This window comes from Lycium barbarum, chromosome 5 (genome assembly GCF_019175385.1).
Source record: "Lycium barbarum isolate Lr01 chromosome 5, ASM1917538v2, whole genome shotgun sequence".
Taxonomy (NCBI): domain Eukaryota; kingdom Viridiplantae; phylum Streptophyta; class Magnoliopsida; order Solanales; family Solanaceae; genus Lycium; species Lycium barbarum.
Genome location: NC_083341.1, coordinates 119,240,177 through 119,263,537, shown reverse-complemented (window position 1 = coordinate 119,263,537; position 23,361 = coordinate 119,240,177). Strand labels below are relative to the sequence as shown.

General features: G+C 35.4%; 1 long non-coding RNA gene and 1 pseudogene across 2 annotated transcripts; one reads left to right on the top strand and one right to left on the bottom strand.

Annotated features, from left to right (window-relative positions):
* Window positions 1-72: 72 nt before the first annotated feature.
* Window positions 73-18,954, top strand: LOC132639685 (uncharacterized; annotated as a pseudogene).
* LOC132641264 (uncharacterized) lies at window positions 11,270-14,865 on the bottom strand. 2 transcript variants are annotated; one of them, XR_009582788.1, is made up of 2 exons: window positions 14,498-14,865; window positions 11,270-13,951 (listed from the first exon to the last, which is right to left on the bottom strand). It is a non-coding gene; the product is annotated as an uncharacterized LOC132641264 (long non-coding RNA). The 2 variants fall into 2 exon arrangements; XR_009582787.1 differs by having other exon boundaries at window positions 14,598-14,865.
* Window positions 18,955-23,361: the final 4,407 nt, after the last annotated feature.

Genomic DNA, 23,361 nt, shown 5'->3' with positions numbered 1-23,361 from the left:
CACATGTTTGTCCCAAATTTTGTCCTAATGGCTGCATAACTGAGTGTCGTTCTTGTAAGCCTATTTGCATTGATGGCTCACCTCCACCTCCCTATTCCCTCTCCTCCATCAACATCTCCAAAGAACTGTAAGTGCAATAACAAGAAATACCCGAGTTGTTATAATCAAGAACATACGTGTCCTTGTTCTTGCCCTACTACTTGTCAAGTTGATTGTGTCTCTTGAAAACCTGTTTGCAGTAAGTTTCTCTTCCACATTTACTTTTTGATAGATTTGACTTAAATCACTGAATGACATGTTGTTTTAGCATGTTGATTTGACTTATTTTCTAGGTTATCATTTATCTTATTATATATGAACGTATAGTTAAGTAACATGATAGTCTAAAAACTCTTTAGACTTCAAAAATCGATATTAAACATGACCAACAGAAATCGTTGTTATGTCCCAATGAATGGTTGTAGAGATCAAAACATAGTAACTAAATATCACTATTATATATTCATCTTTAAGGGGTGGGGGGGGAAGGGGGGGTTCTATAATGACAGGTGACAACCATGTCTTTCTTGTGGCAATATTTACTTTTTAAAGACCATATTTAACTTTTAGATATTCTTTTGAGGAAATCAATAAAATGTTCGGTTGACAAAAAAAATATTGCTAAAAGTCATTTTTCTTATAGTATATCCAATTACACAGCCTTTTAATTATTTGAACACAAGTTGTGACAAGCAGGAGCAGTTTGCCAAGATCCACGTTTTCTTGGCGTTAGCTTTAAGAATATTTATTCTATATGTTTTAATGATGATAATTTTACGTGTTATGTGTAGGAAATTCAAAAAAGGAAGATGATGGAAGCAAATAGAGATCCTCGACATCAAAGGAGGCGAGCCAACTGTACAAGGAAACTATTTGACCGCTGGCCCTACATCTTAATGAAGGACAACCAGGATCTTCTCTACAAGGAAGGAAGACCAATCAAGCAATCTACAGAAGGAAAGCGTACAAATCAATCTCAGTACCAGTACATGGCATCTCATCAGAGCCTTCACAAGGAAAGAAGACATAGCCCGGAAGATTCTTACACCTGCCTCCACAAAGGAAAGAAGACGTTGAATCATTCATGAGAAAGCAAGAATCAAGATCAAGATCAATCAGTGGATACCTTCAAGATCCCTGATTGATACAAATTCCCTTGGGTTACCTTAGAGCAAATAAGTAATAATCAATCAAATGGAACGATTGGTTCTTCATCATCTGCTGAAGATCACAATACAAGACAACACACCAATAGAAATACAGTCTTCGAGAATCAGAGACACTTACAACTTCACTTGAGCAACATAGCTATTTACTCTTGATCTTGTAAAAAGCATTATAGTCTGTGAGAACTATAGTGTTAAGAAAAGAAAAAAGAAAATAGCTTGCTATACAGGTCGAGGCTGTCATTAGGAGAAAGATTGACAAGAGTCAAAATCAGAGTCACGGTTCACTCCGAACCAGATTTGTAAACAAGTTACTCGAAGAGCTCTAAGGAAACCCTTGTAACCCAAGGGGACTGGATTAGGCACCACACCGGTGATCCGAACCAGTATAAAACTCTTTGTGTTCATTTACTTTCTGCATTACATTTACTTAAGATTAATTATCTGCTAACTTGGCTTTTGAGAATTGCAGGGGAGTCGACTAAGTACACTCACAGTTGACTCATAAGTTTAAATTACAATTCACCCCCCCCCCCCCCCCTTTGTGTTTCAATTGGTATCAGAGCAGGTCTCACAGAAAGTCGCATAACAGCACGTGAGTAAAGATCAAAATATGCGGTTATCACAATCCCGGTGCAATTCTACAAGATGGTCACTCTCCATTGAAACCCCCATACTTCAATGGACTGCATTACAACCACTGGAAGGAAAGGTTCAAAATCTTTGTGCTCTCAACTGACTACCGAGTATGACTCGTAATAAAAAATGTAAGTCAGTACCGAATGTTGATCCAAAGACCAAAGGTGGCACTGAATCATTCGAATGCTTAAAAAGAGCAGCAAGAGGTAATATCAACTAACGCTAGAGCTATTAGTTTGCTTTATTATGCAGTTAGCGGTAAAGAATCTGGAAAGATCTCAAACTGCGAAACAGCTAACAAATGTGGCGCAAACTGCAAGTCACTTATGAGGGCACATCATAAGTCAGAAAATCCAGAGTTGATGCTCTCCAAAAGGAATATGAAATTTTCATGATGAAAGATGATGAAGACATCGAATCCATGTTTACTCGTTTCAATAAGATCTTAGGTGAACTGAAATCACTTGGATCTGTCTATACGAGTGGGCAACAAGTAAGGAAACTGGTAAGAAGTTTGCCTTGGCAGACAAAAGCTATTGTCCTTGAGAGTTCAAAACTGGATGATATGACATACTATGAACTCAGAGGAAATCTTATGGCCTTTAAGACAAATAATATCAAAAGAAATGCTCGAGAAGAAAAAAAAAAGACTTCGGATTCAAAGCTACCACTGAAGAAAGTGAAGATGATGATGACAACAATGAGGCCCTTGCTATGATCAACCGAGGAGTCAAAAGCATCCTGAGGAAAAGGAGACAAAAACCACAAAGTGGTTACAGAAACAATGATAAACAAAATAATGATGACAGATGCTATCAATGTGGAAAGCCAGGACACATTAAAGCCGAGTGTCCAGAACTGAAAAAAAAAAACTACTGAAAATAACACACCTCTAGATCATATGGAGCCGAGAGTGATGAAGATGAATCAAAATCTGAAAGATGTAGCAAACATATGCTTTATGGCCAAATCGGACACTAGTGAGGTAAGAACTCCTAGTTGCTCTAAATGCGCTGGTCTTCAAGCATCTCTTGACTTGGACGCTGATGACCTTCAAAAGATGATTGATGAATACAATAAGTTGGCAAGCACTAGCAAATTATTCTAGAAGCAAGTCAAATTGAAGTAGACCTGCTCCAAGAAGAACTAGGTGAAATCAAAATTCAATTGCATAGCATTAAGAGGTCACCTAGCCACAGTTCTGTCGGATCTAACAAGATGACCATTAATACAGATAGAAAGTTCAGTTTGAATAAAGGCCAGACGACTAGTAATAAATCGTCTACTGAATTCTATTCCATATCAAATGATTTTTCTAAAAATTTCTCATGTTATTCTTGTGATAAAAGGGGTCATAAATCTTTCAACTGCAAATACAAGAATACAAATTCTGGACAATGTATTTGGAGGCACAAAGTCACAAGTGTTGGGCAAGATACCACTAACCCTTCAGGACCCAAGACAACTTGGGTACCTAAAAGAAACTGATTTTTCTGTCTTATAGGAACAACCCAAGAAGAGCTTTAAAAAGGACATGCGGGTAAATGATAGTGGGTGTTACAGAGACACATGACCCGAAAAAGCGAAAAATTTAAATCAGTGAAAAAGATAGATGGAGGACAAATCAGATTTGGAGATAATGCAAAAAGAGATGTTGTTGGAGTTGGAAGCATCACTCTGAGTCCCTCCTGCGATTTAGTTGAAGTATACTTGGTAAATGGACTCAAGTATAACCTCATAAGCATTAGTCAACTATGTGATGCAGGTCTCAGAGTACTGTTCGATGCCATCAAGTGCACTCTAAGTCATGCTGAGAGAAATCTCATCATCTTTGTTGAAAGAGTAGATAATATCTACGTGCTAAGTAATGTTGATCTCCCTATTATTACTTGTCTTGCATCAATAGCTAATGATCCTTGGCTTTGGCATAGAAAACTAGGTCATGCTAGCATGCACATTCTTGAAAAACTTTTTAAACTTGACTTAGTTCTTGCCCTTCCTAAACTGAATTTTTCAAAAAATCATATTTGTGATGCATGTCAATTAGGAAAACAAACCCGCACCTCTTTTAAACCCAAGGACATTGTTAGTACCATCAACCCTCTTCAACTTCTTCACATGGACTTATTTGGACCTACTAGAACTGCTAGCATAGGTGGTAAAAAATATGGATTTGTTGTTGTAGACGATTTTTCCAGGTTTACATGGGTCATGTTCTTGACTCATAAAGATGAGGCTTTTGGACAATTCGAGACATTCCGCAAAAGAGTTCAATGAGAAAAAGGATATTTCATATCTATTATTCACAACGATCATAGAAAGGAATTTGAAAACAAATCCTTTGAAGAATTCTGTGCAAAACAAGGATACACTCAGACATTCTCATCTCCAATGTCTCCCCAACAGAATGGAGTTGCAGAAAGGAAAAATCGATTTCTTCAAGATACTGCAAGAAGAATGCTTCTAGAACAAGGATTGCTAAATCGTTTTTGGGCAGAAGCAATCAGCACTGCATGTCATATATTGAATAGATGCCTGATAAGACCTGTGTTAAAGAAGACATCATATAAGCTATGGAAAGGTAAACGTCCAAATATAAGCTACTTTCATCCATTTGGATGCAAGTGCTTTATTCACAATAATGGTAAGGACAATCTTGGGAAATTTGACCCACGCAGTGATGAAGGTATTTTCATGTTTTTTTCACTGACACTAACCCTAGTGACCAACTAGTTCTACTAATGACAATGCAGGATAAGAACTTGGGTTGAGCCAGTCGACTACTGCTCTTGAAACAGAATCCGCAGCAGTAGAAAATGAATCAATAGATAAAACTGACATAAATCAGTTGACTCCAGATGAGGTATAGGCTTCAGGACCTCAAGTTGTCGTCATTCCAAGAGAATGGCGAGGCGAAGCAAGCTTTCCAAATGATTTTATCCTTGGAGACCCAAAGGCAAAAATGCAGACTAGATCGTCTTTGAAATAAACATCAGCACTCGCACTTGTGTCAAAACTTGAACCCAAAAAGGTTGATAAAACTCTAAATGACGAATCTTGGACCTAGGCAATACAGGAAGAACTTGATCAATTCGAAAGAAATCAAGTATGGAAACTTATTCCTAAACCCAAAATGCTTCCGTGATCAGAACAAAATACGTATTTCGGAACAAAATGAATAAATCAGGGCAAGTTATCAGAAACAAAGCAAGACTAGTAGCCCAAGGCTACTCCCAACAGGAAGGTATTGATTACGACGAGACATTCGCTCCTGTAGCAAGGTTAGAGTCCATTCGTATTTTACTAGCATATGCATCTTTCAAACGCTTTAAACCATTTCAAATGGATGTAAAAAGTGCTTTCCTGAACGGATTTATAAAAGAAGAATTTTATGTAAAACAGCCCCTAGGTTTTGAAAATACCTCATGCCCAGATCATGTTTTAAAGTTGACTAAACCTCTATACGGTCTAAAACAGGCTCCTAAAGTCTAGTATGAACGTCTAAGCTCTTTTCTCCTTAAAAATAACTTTCTCAGAGGAAAAATCGACACAACTCTTTTCATTAAGAAATCCTCATGAAATAATTTAGTCGCTCAAATATATGTTGATGATATTATTTTTGGAAGTTCTAACCCTCTTCTTTGCGAGAATTTTGCTGATTTGATGAAAGGAGAATTCGAAATGAGAATGATGGGAGAGCTAACTTTTTTCCTAGGACTAGAAATAAAGCAGTCGACTAAGGGCACATTCATAAGTCAAACCAAATACACGAAGGAGCTTATCAAAAAAATTGGCTTAGAAAAGGCAAAGGCTTTTGGCACTTCGATGAGTCCATCCACATGCCTAGAAACAAATGTGCCAGGCAAAGATGTCTGTCACACCCATGCAATGGTAGGGCATGACGGGCACCCGAATCTCATCAGAGTCGAGCGAACCCTTAGACATTCACTCTATTAAAACCTGTCATTTCAAAAACTTTTAAGAACATAATTTTTTTTTTCCAAATTGAAATCATTATCTCTATAACGATTATGAAAACTTTCAATCAATAAGTACTTTAGACCAATCTAAATCATTTAAAATACTTACTCTTTTAAAATCCAAAAAGGACTCAACTGACATCACTTTGTCGACACCTCGACAAACGTACTACAATACACTGTCTGCAAAAGTCTCTAAGAAGTGAACTGAACATTATGAGTCAGGACAGGGCCCTAACATACCCGTAATCATACATATCTATACATGACTCAGCATAGCTCCAGAATGAGGTGGAACTTTCCAATCCCAGCTGACGTCCAAGCATCTTAGCTATACACTTAACCTGCCAAACAATCTGGGGCTGCAGGCATGAACGCAGCGTCCCCAGGCAAAAGGACCTCAGTACGGACAATGTACTGAGTATGTAAGGTGGTAACAAATCATAATCATAATTTGATTTAGGATAGAAGAAATCACAATCTAACTCAAAACTTGCAGCCTTCGCTGGAAGAAACATAAATGTATACACGAAGTCTCAAAACAATCTTTAAGTAAATAATGCAATCCAACACACATTCTTTAAGTAAATAATGCAATCGAACACACATGCCTCTTCCGACATGTTAACAAAATGTTCCCTTCGGACAGCCACTTCCGGCTAGTATCATAATAGTCCCTTCGGACGGCCGCTTCCAGCATAATAATGATGGCCCCTTCGAGCAGCCGCTTCCGGCTTAATAATAATGGCCCCTTCGGGCAGCCGCTTCCGGCTTAATATCACAATCATGTCAACACAAACTTAATCCACCAATATCAATGCAAAGAGATGATGCTATGGAATGTAAACATAAGTCGTAAATGAAATGAAATAGTAAAACCTCGCACCCCCTTCAGAGTGGTTTTGAAAATCTAAATAGTTAAATCTCGCACCCCCTTCGGAGTGGTTTTGAAAATCTAAATAGTAAAATCTCGCACCCCCTTCGGAGTGGTTTTGAAAATCTAAATAGTAAAATCTCGCACCCCCTTCAGAGTGGTTTTGAAAATCTAACTTTATGTTTCCTTTAGTATAAAACTAATTTCCTCGAAATCATTAGTAAAACCATATACACAACCCAACTGGCACCTTATGGGTGTTCCCTTCGGAACAGAATAGGAGTACTATATCAATAAACCATCACAAGAAACATTTAGACCTTACTCGTCTAAGAATGGAATCATATGGAGTACATATAGAATGAATAGCACGAGAATCATGCATCACATTCGGAACCTATGAATAGAGTTACCCCAAAGTTCATATCATTCATCACTTACATGTAAGACATGCCAAAAGAAAGAAGGGTTAGCCTTACATACCTTTAGCGCTTATCCGCCACACAATATATATACGTTGCCCAATAATGTCTCAACCTATATTAAGACGTCAAGAGCTATGGTTAAACTACGGGGAGATTCAAAACGTATTCTAACGTTAGTAACTCTTTTCTAGATGTTTAGACGTCGTTTTACTTATATCCAAACCAACTACATACAACCAATCCAACATCAATAATCATACGTTCAATACCAACCCGGACAGCCCACATAACATTCCAAACAACCCACATTCACAACATTCAATAACGATTCACATACGGCTACTACATTCTCAAGTTACTCCTAATAGTCCGTAGTCTTAACGTTTTCATGTAACAACTTTACAACAGCCCAAACAACATAAATACAGTATATATTCTTAGCTATCATTAATTTTCCAAGCGCAACAAGATCAACAACAACGTATCAAAACAGCTCATACCTTACAACACTCGATAATAGTTTACATGCGATTATGACACATCCAATTCATTCTTGTTAGTCTATAGTCACAATATTTCGTCAAAACGATTCTATAACAGCCCAACCAACATTCAATACAATGCATAATCTCAATTATCATCAATCTCCCAAGCTCAATAAGAACAACAACGACACACCCAAAACAGTCCCTAACCGATCAACATAGAAGTGCCCGAAATTCTTGCAAACGTTTACGAACATACCAATCAACCACATACGATTCTTACACATTATTTCTTATATTCGTTTCATATAATTTCAGTGAAATACGACCAGCAGTCACACGACAACTACATCATCAATTCATACGCAAATGAGCTACATTGTCATCACTATAATCTTTACAACAACCCACAAAAAAATTTAGTTCCAACTCTAACCATTAAATACCTTCATTTCCATCATAAAATTCATGACAACAACCATCAAAATACCAAGTAAAATCAGTTCACTATCTTCCACACAAAACAGTCCACTACACGGCTTCAATTCAACAAAAATAACATGTTCATATCAACACAACTTCACCTTTAACCTTCCAATTCTTTTCATTCTTTTTACCATGCAATATATGATAGCAATGACCATAATTACTAAATAAAATCATTCCATTATTCCACCAAACAACCCCCTATGGCTTCCACAATGCTTCAACATCAACACACAATTTCATTCATGCAATTCACATTTACGCATGCACAACATATCCAAATCACCTTAAAACAGCCCTTATGGCTTCAACAACATTCCAACACCAACATTCATAATTTCATACATGGAATTTATATTTACACATCTACCATACGTTTAAATCCTTACTAAAACGTGTAAAAAAAATGAGCAGCCCTTACCTTAACAAATTGGCTTCTTATCTTGGCTAGAGTTTGATGACTTGAACTAATACTTATTCTTGTTGCTCCAATGGCTACTCCACGTTGCTATGAACCTTCCTAAGGGTTGAAACACCTTGGAAAGTAATTTTTTTTAATCAAAATGGAGAGCTCAAATCTGGCCGTGAGCTTATAGGAGCTTGCATGGCATGTTTATGGTTTCTCCGTCACTTGAAACATAATGGTGAATGTGTAGAACACTTTAGGGGTTTAATGGTGAGAAATAAATGGAAGAGCTGGCCGTGTTTGGTGGTGGAACAGCCATGGATGGCCGTGGCTCTCTTTCCTCTTCACTTGGTGAAGATGAGAGCCTCTCTCTCTAAGTTCACTTTGTGGGATTGGGAAGTGAGTTGTGGCTGCAACTTTGGTCAACAAAGAGACCATTTTGCTGCCCAAGAGGGTCTTACACGTCCCCCAACCAAAGCATGGGCAAAAAATCTGATTTTGTCATGTGGTAGTGGGGCCCACACGGCCACTAGTGCATAATTAGTGAATATTTAAGTCTTAATCCCCACTCAGCCCGACTTGCATCGTCCATATCTCCTTATCCCGATATCATTTTAACGAGCGGTTTGTTGCGTTGCAAACTAGACTCGATGAACTTCATTTTAGGATTTTGAAACACTTTAAAACTCTTCATATACTAGGAGATATTCCTCATACAATATAGGCTAAAATCGGGTCCAAGATTTTACTGAAGTTGTTTCGATTCATTTCGTTTAACTTCTCATCCTCTTCCAACCTCATGTAACCTCTTATACATACATATACACACCCATATACATCCATAACAATCCACATACGCGTCTCGAAGGGTCCGGAGAATCACAATAACCTTAAACATAACTAGAGAACTCACAAGGCTTCGACGAAACTCCAATCGCAAAAGTATATTCATATCTTTTGTCCATCTTCTATATCATTACTAATAATCTCAAATACTTTAAAAAGTCACTCAAATTACCTCATATACATACTCATAACGCGATTTCAAATCCTTTAGGTTACCATGTCACCTCGGGATACTTAAGGCAACCATATATATAACGATATTCTTACTAACTCGATTAACTTTCCTTGAACCTTCTTAACTCATTCTTTCTTGTTTTAATTCAAGTAGCACGAATTATTATGGAGTGTAACAATGTCGATGAAAAGATCTACAGAGGAATGATTGGATCACTACTGCATCTCACTGCCAGTCGACCAGACATAATGTTCAGCGTGTATAAATGAGAACGATTCCAATCGGATCCCAAGGAATATCACTTAACAACAGTCATGAAAAGATCTACATAGGAATGATTGGATCACTGTTGTATCTCACTGACAGTCGACCAGACATAATGTTCAGCGTGTGTAAATGTGAACGATTCCAGTCTGCTCCCAAGGAATCTCACTTAACAGCAGTCAAGAGGATCATCAGATATCTTATAGGAACTTAAGAAATTGGGTATGGCATCCAAACTCTAATAACTTTGATCTAATTGGTTTTTCAAATGCAGATTTTGCAGGTGATAAGACTGACAGAAAAAGCACCGGTGGTACCTGTCAAATATTGGGTGACTCGCTGATTTCATAGCGTAGTAAAAAACAGACTTCAGTCGCCTTGTCTACAACTGAAGCTGAGTATTTGGCTCTCGGCAGTTGTGGAACTCAGTTGCTATGGATGATGCACCAGTTAATTAATTATGAACTTGTTTATGAATCTGTCCCTATTATGTGTGGTAATACTAGTGCCATTAGTTTGTCAAAATATATTGTGCATCACTCTAGGGCAAAGCATATAGACATTAAACATCATTTTATTCGTGATCATGTTGATAATGGTGATTTTGTCCTTGAATTTGTTGATTCTGAAAATCAGTTGGCTGACATTTTTACAAAACCTCTTCTAGAGGAATGTTTTTGTACACTTCGTAACAACCTTGGCATAATTGTCTATCATAAATTTTAGACTCACATAGTTTTTTAGGAAAACCTTATAGAATAAAATAAAAGATTTTTATTATTCTCTTTTCCTTAATTAGTTTTACACGTTTCTTTATTTACTTTTTTTTCCTCTGTTGTTCGCCTCTTCCCCATACATGATTTCCCTCACACCATCATTACCCCTAGTCCCTATGACTGAAGAGTCATAACTCTTCAAGTCACGCCTCTTCATCTCTTTTCAAAACCTTTCCTCTTCTCACCCTCTTTTATTTAACTTCTTCTCTATCTCTCTCTTCTCTTCAAACCATCTCAGAAATTCACTACAAGAAAATGTTAAAATTGTGACGGACAAATCTATCACAAATCCGTCACAAATCAGGGTTTGTGACGGATTTGTGACGGAACCGCGGCCGTCAAATAGTCTTTGGTCATAAATTTCTTTTGACGGATCACAATTTCGTCACAATTTTTTGTGACGAAATTGTGACAGATATTTTTGTCACAAAATTGAGAAGCCTTACTAGGCTTGATTCCGTCACAAAATTGTGACAGATTTGTGATGACTTAATCCATCACAATATTTGTGATAAAACCTTTTTCCGTCACAAATTTTAATTTCTCACCCAAGCATTTGTGACAGCATATTCCATCACAAATCTTTATGACACAATATTCCGTCACAAATTCAAACCTTTGGTGGCTATTTTGTGATGGATTTGAGGCTAGGTTTTTCATCAAAAATTTTATTTGTCACCTTCCACATTAATATAAAATGACATCAAGTTAGCTAAAAGCACAAAATAATTAACAATAACAAAAATGTAACTTTCATACTATGAAATATATTACAAATCAATTTAAAAATTAAAAATCCGTAAATTCTTCTATAAAAATCTAGAAATTCTAAAGACTGAGTATAAAGTTAACAAAAGTCTAACATTAGTAACCACTAAAGCATCCGAAGAGTCTGTATCGAAGGGACGAGAATCGAAGAAGGAATGATAATGCCATCTTACTCATCATGCACGCATAAATCGCTCCTCCACATAATGTAACCAACCTTCTCTCTGTTTGCTCAAACTTGAAATCTCCTCCTCTATGCATTGTTAGAGAACGATGCTCTAGTCTCTTACATCACCTGCTCTGTTTTAGCCTCAGATCACTTATCAAAATAATTATTATGTTGTATCAAAGGTAAGAGATAAGATAATAGCAAATGGTCGACATCAAGTCAATGCTATCATCATACAATTATGCCCAAAATAAATTGAAATGTGCACAATGCACCAGGACAACATGGTCAATCTTTTGTATATGACAAAAATATGACATAATTATCTTAAACTAGTGAACCACAATTGAAAAGTTGAACAAATTCCTAATCTTGAGAAATTTAATCACCAGAAAGTAGAGGACAATTGTATCTCAAACACTTGCTTATGATTATAAGATCAGCACCACCTCAGAGAAAAGAGGGGGAGGGCGTCAAGTACTTTTGTATTAATGTGGAATTAGCGCTAAGAGAAACCTTGTTATACCCTGTCAATAGAAACGATTAGACTTTCGGCTAAAATAGCTCACCAAGATGCTTACCAAAGTCATGCAATTTTATTCCCTATGAGAATATCCAACCACACGATACATTGTCACGAAACATGCAATAACTATATGACATGTCAATAAATTTCAAAGTAAACTTTTTCACTTCTCAAATTAATAAAAATGTAGGAAGGTGATTAACTTTATTGCCTTTAAAGGCAATTTTCCATTAGTTATATTACGCTTCACTAACATAACAAATCAAACAACTTTACTACAACCCTACTAGCAAAGATACAAGACGCGACACCCAGAAATACAAAAATGGATCAATCGATTAATTTGATGAAACCATTTGGACTTAGTCAAAAGATATAATCGCCCTCTCATAATCAGAAAAAATGCACTCTACATAGCAAAAAGTACATGTAACGCTTTGCTATCTTTGTAGTCATTGACAATGAGAAATACGGATATGATCAGTAAACTATTAAATGTCAATAAAGTCAATGATGTATGTTCCAGACCTAAACCATGATTTTCAGGTTACGGAACATTAAGGAGAAATATGAATATGACCAGTTAAGTGCTTAATGTCTATCAAGTCAACGATGCATCTCCCATCTGACAGAGGAAGGACAAAATTCAATTCTCCTTTAACCTTTCTTAAAAAAACCATCAAGAAATCTAGTTAAAAAATAGATGAATCAGAACAGAGCAAAAAAGGAAACAATCTTTTAACTTGAAGATATAAAGTTGGGACCCAACCACTCAGCCTTGTCAATAAAGTCATAACAATCTTTTAACTTAAAAACTTTTAACTAGCATTCTCAAGAAATAATCTTTACTACATATAAAGTACCTTTTTTTCTTTCACCAGAAACAATTAGAACTACATAGCTCTCATTACTATTAACTGAAACACTTAACAGAAAGCCTTAAAAGGATATGGAAAAGTGATCAATTTTCATTCTGAACTTGTATATTAATCTCCATGTAAAACAATTTCTTTTCATTTTTTTTAGTTTAAAAATGGGATTGATGTATTTCTTATTCTCAAAACATCATTCAGATGTATTTCTAACTAATAACACTAAAAATGAACACCCCTTGACATGAATAGAAAATCATTTGGACTCACACCCCCTCCCCCCTTCACATACTGGGGATTTTCATAAATTAAGGCCACTCAGACTTTAACACATCCAAATTTCTTTGAGTCATTTCATCGAACAATTGGGTGGCATAACTACCATTCCTCCATTTCTGAAGATAAATGGTTGAAATGCCCTCCGACTCAATGAAATGTTGAAATAACCCCCATACTAGCAGCACACATACCAAACCTACTTATTTTCAAGTCAAACAAAGTCCATCTCTAGAAGATTTTAAAATAGAAGCAACTTACCATCTAAAATGAAATGTAGTCCAACAATAGATTGTAATTGAATTGAATTAATGAATTCTCTTAACCGTGAATTAGGACCAGCATCCTATTACCAAAAACATCTGCTAAGGTAGGTAAGCTAGACTAATTAACTATCTTAGTTTGCATTGTTCTTTTCATGCTCTAAACTTAGCAAATTCAAATAAACTAATGTACTCCAACAGATCCACCTGTATCAATAATGAAACAATTTTCTTTGAATATAAGAAAATGAAAAGCAAAATCAACTAAAAAAACTCTTTAGTCAAGTTTCAAGAATTCTAGTTATCCTAAACTCACTTGATTCTATGATGAATATTAGTTACCCGGAAAGTGCCGCCAAATACTTACATGAGTGATCGCGCCAAAGTCTCTTCATCAAGTCCAACAAATCAACAAAAAGAAGTAAGAAGCTCTATAAAATGCAAACCTTGAAGAAAGAACTCCTCTTTGCCTTCTCCTCTTGATCCTTGATTGAAAATGGAGGTTGTTGAAGTTTTCTGCAAAATAAGTTGCAATACACCATAAGACGATACGAGCTAGCAATATCTAGACATATAAGCTTCAAAACTAAAGGCACAACTAGGATAATACTACGAATATCACTCAAATGATCTGAGCTACATAAGATAGTGAAATAAGCACATCTATGATAATACTATGAAGTAAAACATGAACTTCGGGACCAAGCTTATACTGCGAACCCTTTTCTTTCAATAACAAAGAGTGATTTTTAGGACGTAACGATTGCAGCCATAAATTGATCATGAACATCGGAAGTTCCTTTAGGAAAATCAACATAGCAACAAAAAATTCCTTTAGTAAAATCAAAGCTTTTCCCTTTAGCCCAAAATTTGTTCAAATCAGAAAGAAACTAATTAAAATTTTACCCACTTCAAGTGAAGGACGCAATATTCAAGTTTGATGAAGACCCACCACAAAAAATTCAAAAATCGGTGCATGCAAAAGCTAGTAGGAGTTTTTTTAAACATAGATTGAAAGATCTAATAACAAGATCCAAAAATTATTCACTTTAGAATACTTACATAGGAAATCAGAGACAAATTTGGGCAAGAATTGAAGGACCCAATATGAAGATCCAAAAGCTATTCACTGTAAGTTTTGGTTAATAGAGAAAAACTAAACCTCTTAGTGAAGATGACAACGGAGTCGAAGTGAACGACTGGCTACTTTGCTGAAATCACCGAGAAATTAACTGAGTCGAAGCTTAGAAGAGTCTAATTTTGGGGAAAGTAAAGCTACTTTGCTGAAATGTAATGGGGTCTAATTTTGGGGGAAGCAAAACTATTTTGCTGAAATGTAATGGGGTCAAATTTTGGTGGGAAACTAAAAAGTAGTGAAAAATTTTGGGGCCAAAATTAAAAAGTTGCCTAATTTTGTTGTTGTGAGGGAAACAAATCTATCACAAATTTATATATTTATTATTAATTGTCTTGTTATTATATTTGTAACGGAATATTCAATCCGTCACAATTTTTGTCACGGATTTGTGACAAATAATTGTCATTTTTTCTTAGCATCCTTAATTTGTGACGAAAATATGTCCGTCACAAAAATCATATTTAAAATTTGTCACAAATTTGTCACAAATCCGTTACCCTCAAAATTTTTATGGGAAAAAAAAGTTTTTAAAATTTTTTTATGTATGAAAGGTTGATCCATCACAATTCCGTCACAATTCTGTCACAATTTGTGATAGAACTGCTCCATCTCAAATATTCCGTCACAATTTTGACATTTTCTTGTAGTGAATTAAACCCTTTTATCTTATCTTTTTCTCCACCCCTCTCTAAAAAATGGTTAGAGTCAAAGGTGAAAGCTCAAACTGTCAAAGATCAAGTCGGCTTCTGCAATCTATCTCGGAGGAACCCGTTGATCTCACTGAGTCCTCCGATGATGATCTTATCAGCCATTACTCTGACAAAAAAAGAAGCAACTCTGCAAGTTTAAGAAAATCTACCTCCAAAAAGACCAAAACAAAGAACCTGTTATGATGTTTTATGTGAATCTTCGTCTGTCCAAAGATAGTAGTGAACTGGAAACCCTTGTTATGGTACGCGGTTGGTGATAAATGAATTTCTTTTTGAAAAAGTGTTTGGTGTTAGGTTTTCTGGTAAGATTGAGTACATGAAAAATGGTTGGCCTGAGAATTTTGAAGTCTCCCTTGAAGAAGCCCGCGCCTTCATCTCTGAACCTGGGTCGGACCTATCAGATTTTGGTCCTTCCAACATATGCTTCATTAATCGCATTCTTGCTCATATCACTGCTACAACCCCTTTACCCCAAGTGGCTCCTTAAGCAACATTACAAACACGGATGTGTATGTGGTCTATTGTCTGCTCAAGAAATACAAAATTAATTGGGCTCTGTGGTTCAAAGAATATATGTTTGAAAGTTCTGAGGATCCCTCTCCTTCTGCTAGCCTCCCATACGGTATGCTTATCTCTAACATTCTTAAGGATCAGTTTGTTGATCTCATTGACTATCCTGCGCAAAAGGTACACTCTACCTAGGACAATCATGCCTTCGCTAGTATGAAGTTTGTATTTTCTAACAATGAGTGGGTAAAAAAGGATGTTGTTAAGGTCAAGGTCGAACCAGGTTATACCCCACTTCCTCCTATTATGACACAGGACATTGCTGAGGTGAAGCAGTGTTTGGGTGTTATAGAAGAGAGTATCTAGCAGGTTAAGGATTCCCTTGCGACAATTGTGAGCATCGCAAAAGAAAAGGGTAGGGACAATAGCAAACTACGGCTTGAAATGGAAGGGTTGAAAAAGGAAGGCATCAGGACCATGAAGAAGCTGCTCGAGCGAGTCGACTCTCTTTCCAGAAATGCCACAACCTCCAATAATGATCTCGCTGTAGTTGTCCAAAACTCCTACTCCACTGTGTCCCAGAATGTTGAAACCTCCTACAACTCCTTTTCTGACCGTATCATCAACACCTTAAAATACGTTTGGAAACGTTCCTCTTAAGACTGTTTATGTGTTTTAGCTGGACAACTTTTTTGTTTTGTCTTACTGAGGACTTGATTTGTCCTTATTAACTATGTTTGTTCTGGTTTCTAGGGGACTGTTTGTGTTCCTCATTAGTTAAGATAGACTAACAAGTTCTGATGCTCCCTGCTATTTGCTATGTGTTACTTGCCTTGTGTTTTTTTTTTTTTTTTTTTGTGTGTTTTGTGATGATGTGGAGAAGAACGATAAGGAATGCAGAATCTCCAGCACATGTTCAGGGGGAGCATATTTAACTCAACAGGACTTAGTTTAAGGACCTCCAGCACATGCTCAGGGGGAGCTTCTCAAGTTCAACGGGGAAGTAAAATGTCACATTCCTTTTTGGTTGTCATCATCAAAAAGGGGGAGATTATTGGATTTAAGAATATTTATTCTATATGTTTTGATGATGACAAATTCACGTGTTATGTGTAGGAAATTCAAAAAGTAAGATGATGGAAGCAAATAGAGATCCTCGACATCAAAGGAGGCGAGCCAACTATACAAGGAAACTATTTGACCGCTAGCCCTACATCTTAATGAAGGACAGCCAGGATCTTCTCTTCAAGGAAGGAAGACCAATCAAGAAATCTACACAAGGAAAACATACAAATCAATCTCAATACCAGTACATGGCATCTCATCAAAGCCTTCACAAGGAAAGAAGACATAGCCCAGAAGATTCTTACACCTGCCTCCACAAAGGAAAGAAGACGTTGAATCATTCACGAGGAAGCAAGAATCTGGATCAAGATCAATCAGCAGATACCCTCAAGATCCTTGGTTGATACAAATTCCCTTGGGTTACCTTAAAGAAAACAAATAAGAATCAATCAAATGGAACGATTGATTCTTCATCATCTGCTAAAGATCACAGTACAAGACGGCACACCAATATAAATAGCCCTCGAGAATCAGAGACACTTACAACTTCACTTGGGCAACATATCTATTTACTCTTGATCTTGTAAAAAGCATTATAGTCTGTGAGAACTATAGTGTTAAGAAAAGAAAAGAGAAAATAGCTTGCTATACAGGTCAAGGCTGTCATTAGAAGAAAGATTGACAAGAGTCAAAATCAGAGTCACGGTTCACTCCGAACCATATTTATAATCAAGTTACTCGAAGAGCTCTAAGGAAACCCTTGTAACCTAAGGGGGTTGGATTAGGAACCACACCGGTGATCCGAACTAGTATAAAACTCTCTGTGTTCATTTACTTTCTGCATTACATTTACTTAAGATTAATTATCTGCTAACTTGGCTTTTGAGAATTGTAGGGGAGTCGACTAGGTACACGAACAGTTGACTCATAAGTTAAATTTACAATTCACCGCCCACCCCCCACCCCTCTCTTGTGTTTCAATTGGTGCAGATGGAATTACTTTCTACTCTCATGGCAAGAAAGACAAAAAAATTTGCTTGGTTTCAGATTCTGATCTCCACATCAATGCCCACTTTATAGGAAAACGAAACGAGAACATGAAAAGAGACTTCACTTGGGTTCAATCAATCGGTATACTCTATGGTACTCATAAGATTTCTGTTGGAGCATAAAAGACAACAACATGGGATGATGCCACCGATCGTCTCTCCATCAACTTTGATGGTGAAACAATTGCGCTCCCTAACAACGAAGGCGAAAGGTAATGTTTAATTATGTATTGTCTTAATACCTCTCATGTGTGCACGAGTCTATTTTTTGGTTTACAATGAACCGAACATTTTTAAAAAACTTTTTGACTGATTTGAACAAGTATTCACTTTGGTGGTATTAGAAGTTAGCCACTTGATATAAATTTTAAAATTCAAAATTACATTTGTATCATGGGTCTAATTTTGAGAGGAAAAAAAAGTGACAAACTTCTAAATACAGGGCAACAAAAGGGGCCACCTATTGTAATAAAAACTGCATTTTTCTTATTTTTCTTGCGTGATACAATGCCATATTTAATTGTGCAGTCACTTCATCAAAAGCTTAAGTTGTTAAGAAAAACACATTTTTTATTTAATTATATTATATCTCAACAAATGGATGTCTTCAACTGGACCAACAACCTCCATTACTCGAATCAGCAGCACTAACGAAGTTGTAATTGAAGTTGAGAACAATTTCAAGATTACAGCCAAGGTGGTGTCTATTACTGAGAAAGAATCCAAAATTCATAATTATGGCATAACACAAGACGATTGTTTTGCTCATCTTGAACTTGGGTTCAAATGTTTCTCACTCAGTGATGAAGTGAGTGGTGTTTTGGCCAGACTTATAGAAGGAATTATGTGAGCAGAGTGAAGATGGGTGTTTTGATGCCTGTAATGGGAGGTGACAAAGAATTTTCAGCTTCAGGACTCTTTAATGTTGATTGTTCTATTGCTAAGTTTCAAGCAATAAATAAGACTGAGAGTTCGTTGAATAATTTGGAGCTGCCTAGCTTGAGATGTACGAGTGGAATTTATGGACGTGGAGTTGTCTGCAAGCGTTAGGATTTCTTGATTAAACATTAACTGTTATTCATGTGTAAGAAGTTCAATACCAAAAAAAAAAAGTTGATTAGATACCAAGTGAATGTATAAAAAATTGTGCTCAATGATGAAAAATTATTAAAGTTGGGCGAAAAGATTTACTTAGGCCAAACCCATCGACAGACACCTGTGATCGTCCACTTCTTTCACTTGAGCACCTAAACTTAGAGTTGTTCCAATTGAACACTCAACCTTTTCAAAAACTGTCATATTAGAAGAAAAGTTCATTTGAAAAAGGAATCAATTCTGGGTCTCACAACTTTTTCCGGCGAAACTCCATTTTTCTCGGTAGGGATGGGTTCCGGTGGATGGGCATGGGTTTTCTAGAAAATGGTTTTTCTATTTTCTTTTATTATTAGTTAAATAGGTTTAAATAATTTTTTTTCTTCTGATAATAATTTTTTAATACTTTTGTGAGCCAAAATGCCAATGCCACGTGTAATCAATTAATTGGCTGCTTTGCCACGTCATTGGCGAGTGTATTACACTCTCCTTAATTTTTTGCTGATTGTCAAAAAGGTGTCTAATATGACAGTTTTTTAATAGGTTGAGTGTTCAATTGGAACAACTCTAAGTTTAGGTGCTCAAGTGAAAAAAGTCGACGACTACAGGTATCTGTTGATGGGTTTGGCCATTTACTTATTGTATTAAACATCTTCTCAAATAAGATCATTATTTTTGTCTTTTATTTCGAAAATTTGTACTATTCTTCAATTAATGGAAAGAGCAAGTAGCATCTGATTTAAAATAAAAGGAATGAATTATAGTGGGGAATTGAGTTGCCGTAAGTTTGGATCAAGTTGCGTTGGTGGTGGAATGGCGTTCTAGATGAGTTACTGGGATTAGATAATTGTGAAGTTTGGAGACTCTTATGTATCTCCAACATGTATATATATGTGTCTGTGTCATTAAAAATCTGTGCGATATACAACGATATATATGATATATGCATATGATATACATTAAAACTGTTGTTGAAAATCTGTTGAAAATGGAGCTCTTTAACAGTTTAACTTGCCATATCTGTGTATATCTTTCATGTATATCAATGTATATCTTGTTATCCCCAAAAAAGTGTGTGATATACAGGAAAATACATTAAATACACATATGTTATATTGTAATATTGACGAAAAATATGCCAAAAATGGAGCCTTCCAGCGACCTACAACTATCCTTGACTACGGAGGATCACTTGGTAATTTTTATGTGTTATAAATCTGAAGAAATCTGAGGTGGGGGTTAAGAAAATGTGAAGAAAGCGAGATAAAGTTACAAGGAACATAATATTGACTTTCCAATTAAATCGCATGCTATAGTCATTTTTTTGCGCGGATTGCCCTTCTTTTGTGGTGGTCTTTAATTTTTACCCCTCAAATTGGTGGTCTTTTTTTTTCCCCTTCGCCTGTTCTGGGTTCGAATCTCAGCTCAGTAAAAAAAGAAGGAATTTCGCAACGCAGAAGTTTGAATTTGTAAGCAGAATTTTGCCTGGAGGTAAAATTCTACCTTAAGGTACAGTTGAAACTCTGCCTGAATCATGCAAAAATCTGTCTTGCGATTTTTTTTAAAAATTTTTGACTGAGCGGGGGTTGGAACCCAAAACCAAGGAATTCTAACGAAGGATAAAAATTAAAGACCACCAATTTAATGGCCAAAAATTAAAGACCACCCCAAAATAAGGACATTCTTGCGAATTGCCCCGCTATAGTTGGAGCTGGATATACAATGTCAATTATTTTGAGCTTAAATTTCTACACGTAATAATTGACCAAAGAATATGCCAATAAATATTTAGGGTTATATTCCCTTGTATATAGGTGTCAATATCCCTATTTTTTGGAATGATATCAATTGATGTGTGGCATAATTGGCTATGTTTTGACAATAATATCACCCCATTTTGGATTTTTCTCGAGTAGTTTAACTGCAAAAACTCATATCAAATGTACCTAATTGAGGAAAGTTAGTTGATTGGAAGTAGAAAAGGGAAATTGAAGCAAGAATGCACGTTTTATGATGTGGGAGTGGCAAACCAGAAACAAGGTGAAGGCGAGTTTGGTCGTTTGAACAATTTTTGCACCATATAAAAGCTTCTTTTATTCTTCCCATTCACCACCTCGACTTGGGTAGCAAAAGTCTTGAATTCAATATAATCAAAGATTTGAAGAGTTTTCTCTTTAACTTTTCCTATTTTCTATTTTTATGGATGTTCCTTTGACTTCTATTATTGTACTTTTGAGTATAAATATGAGTAATTTAAATATTTTATTTTGGGTTTTGATGAAATCAATTGTTGGATGATTTATTTGATTAGTTTTTGATTAATTAAGCTTGCAGTTATTTCTATTTATGTAACTACGTATTTATTTTGTTCGATTGAAAAACTCTAATTGAATGTGTCCTAGTTTCTTGTTAAAAACTTGAAAAATATATTTCAAGATTTGGATAGTTGAATAACAACATTTCAAGTTAATCAAGAAATTCATTAGCTTGATTAATTAGAGATAATCTATATATATATATATATATATATATATATATAATATAAAGCTAGGCATAGACAAGGTGATGTGACACCTCTCTATGGCCCAGAATCACAATTATCTTTTTTCTCCTTTTTTTTTGACAATTTCCCTCATTTTCTTATTCCACAAAAATAAAAATGTCAATTACTACTCCTCTTCAATTCTATTCTTTAATGTAAAAACTTAAATGTCTCAAAATTTACTACTTCACCAATTCCTATTCTTTATTGTAAAAATAATTAAAAGACTCAATATTTACTACCTCAATTATTTACTACTCCACTAATTCATATTCTTTATTGTAAAGATAATTAAAAGCCACAATATTTACAACCTCAATTATTCACTACTCCTACCTTTCATTAACTTAGTATATTAAGATGGCATAATCCGATGGTATACTTTCAAGTAGAATTTGCAAGGGTTCAATTTCCTACAAAAGAAAAGTTAAGACTTTCTCCCTAAAAGTTTACACAGATCCTTCGGCTTTCCAGTCGTTGCAATTGCAACAATTCTATATGTGAGTCTGCCAGATCTTTAGATTATTTTATTTCAATGTTTGCATACATATACAAACAAACTTACTAATTCATTTAGCCTTGTATTCAATTTCACGAATATATTGTATATTGTTTAGCTAATTTTCATTGTCAAAATCTGAGATTATTTTATCTCTGTAAACGATGCAACTTTTGAGTTCTAACAGAAAAGTATGATTTGGAATTTTGTATTTGATTTCCGTTATGATTTTCTCTATTTGTATTTTGCTTTATCAGGTAAACAATCTTTATAATGGCTAGAACATGAATTTAGGGGATTAAGAATAGTTGAAAGTTTTAACATTCAACCTTTAATGGTATATAATACATGTTACTATTTTTAGCATCTATATTTCAACTTCTACTGAATTTTCTATCTCAAATTAATAGATAGCACCTTTCTTGTATGTTACTTTGCATCTATCTACTTAAAAGGGAAGCCTGATATACAAGCATCCGGCGTTAGCAGGGTCCGGGTAAGGGCAGCACCCCAAAAGGTGTGATCTACCTACTTGTGTCTTCTATTTTTCATTACGAGTAGTTTAACTACTTATTTTTTTTATGATCGGTAGGAATTACATCTTTTGGGGTATTAATAATCGTTTGCTTTTAACCTTTCATTTATATTCTAAACTATTTACTGTTTATGACACCTCCAAATTCAGTCAAAACTCATTTCGCTCATGATAGAAAATAGTTTTTCATTTTTGGAAAATTATAAAAGTTAGTTGTACTTCAAGGAGTGTTTTGGATAGCAGGTTGTGGCTGAAAAATAGGGACCAAGAAGAATAAGAAACAATTGATATTTTTTATTGTTTTATTTTGTGCCAGCAAATTCTCGACTAAATTAGTAAATAATTTCTGATTTCATGTTTGTTCTGCTGTTCTCTAATTCCTTTTTTTCTTTCTAATTTATCTTCTTTATTGTTGTTGAAGAGAGATACCAATTGTCATGCTAAAAGATGGAGTTTGATTCTTCATATATTGTAGTGTAAATGAATTTACTATTAAAATTTGATCGTTTTAAGTTCTCAATCATTTCTTTTTGTAACTATTTATTATCTTTTCATCCGTTTCTTCTTTTCTTTTCTTCTTAGTATGTGCCTTGATCTTGGTTTTATCATGTACAATTATGCGGGTCCAAAAGTATAAAAAATATATAAAATATATAGAGAATAAAAAGTTGTGTTGAATTTTTATTGTGCTAAAAAAAACTTACATTACCTTTATATATAGATTCTTTAGAATGATGGGAGAAACAAATGCTTCAAGAATACTCAGTTAGTGTATTTTATATTTGAAGT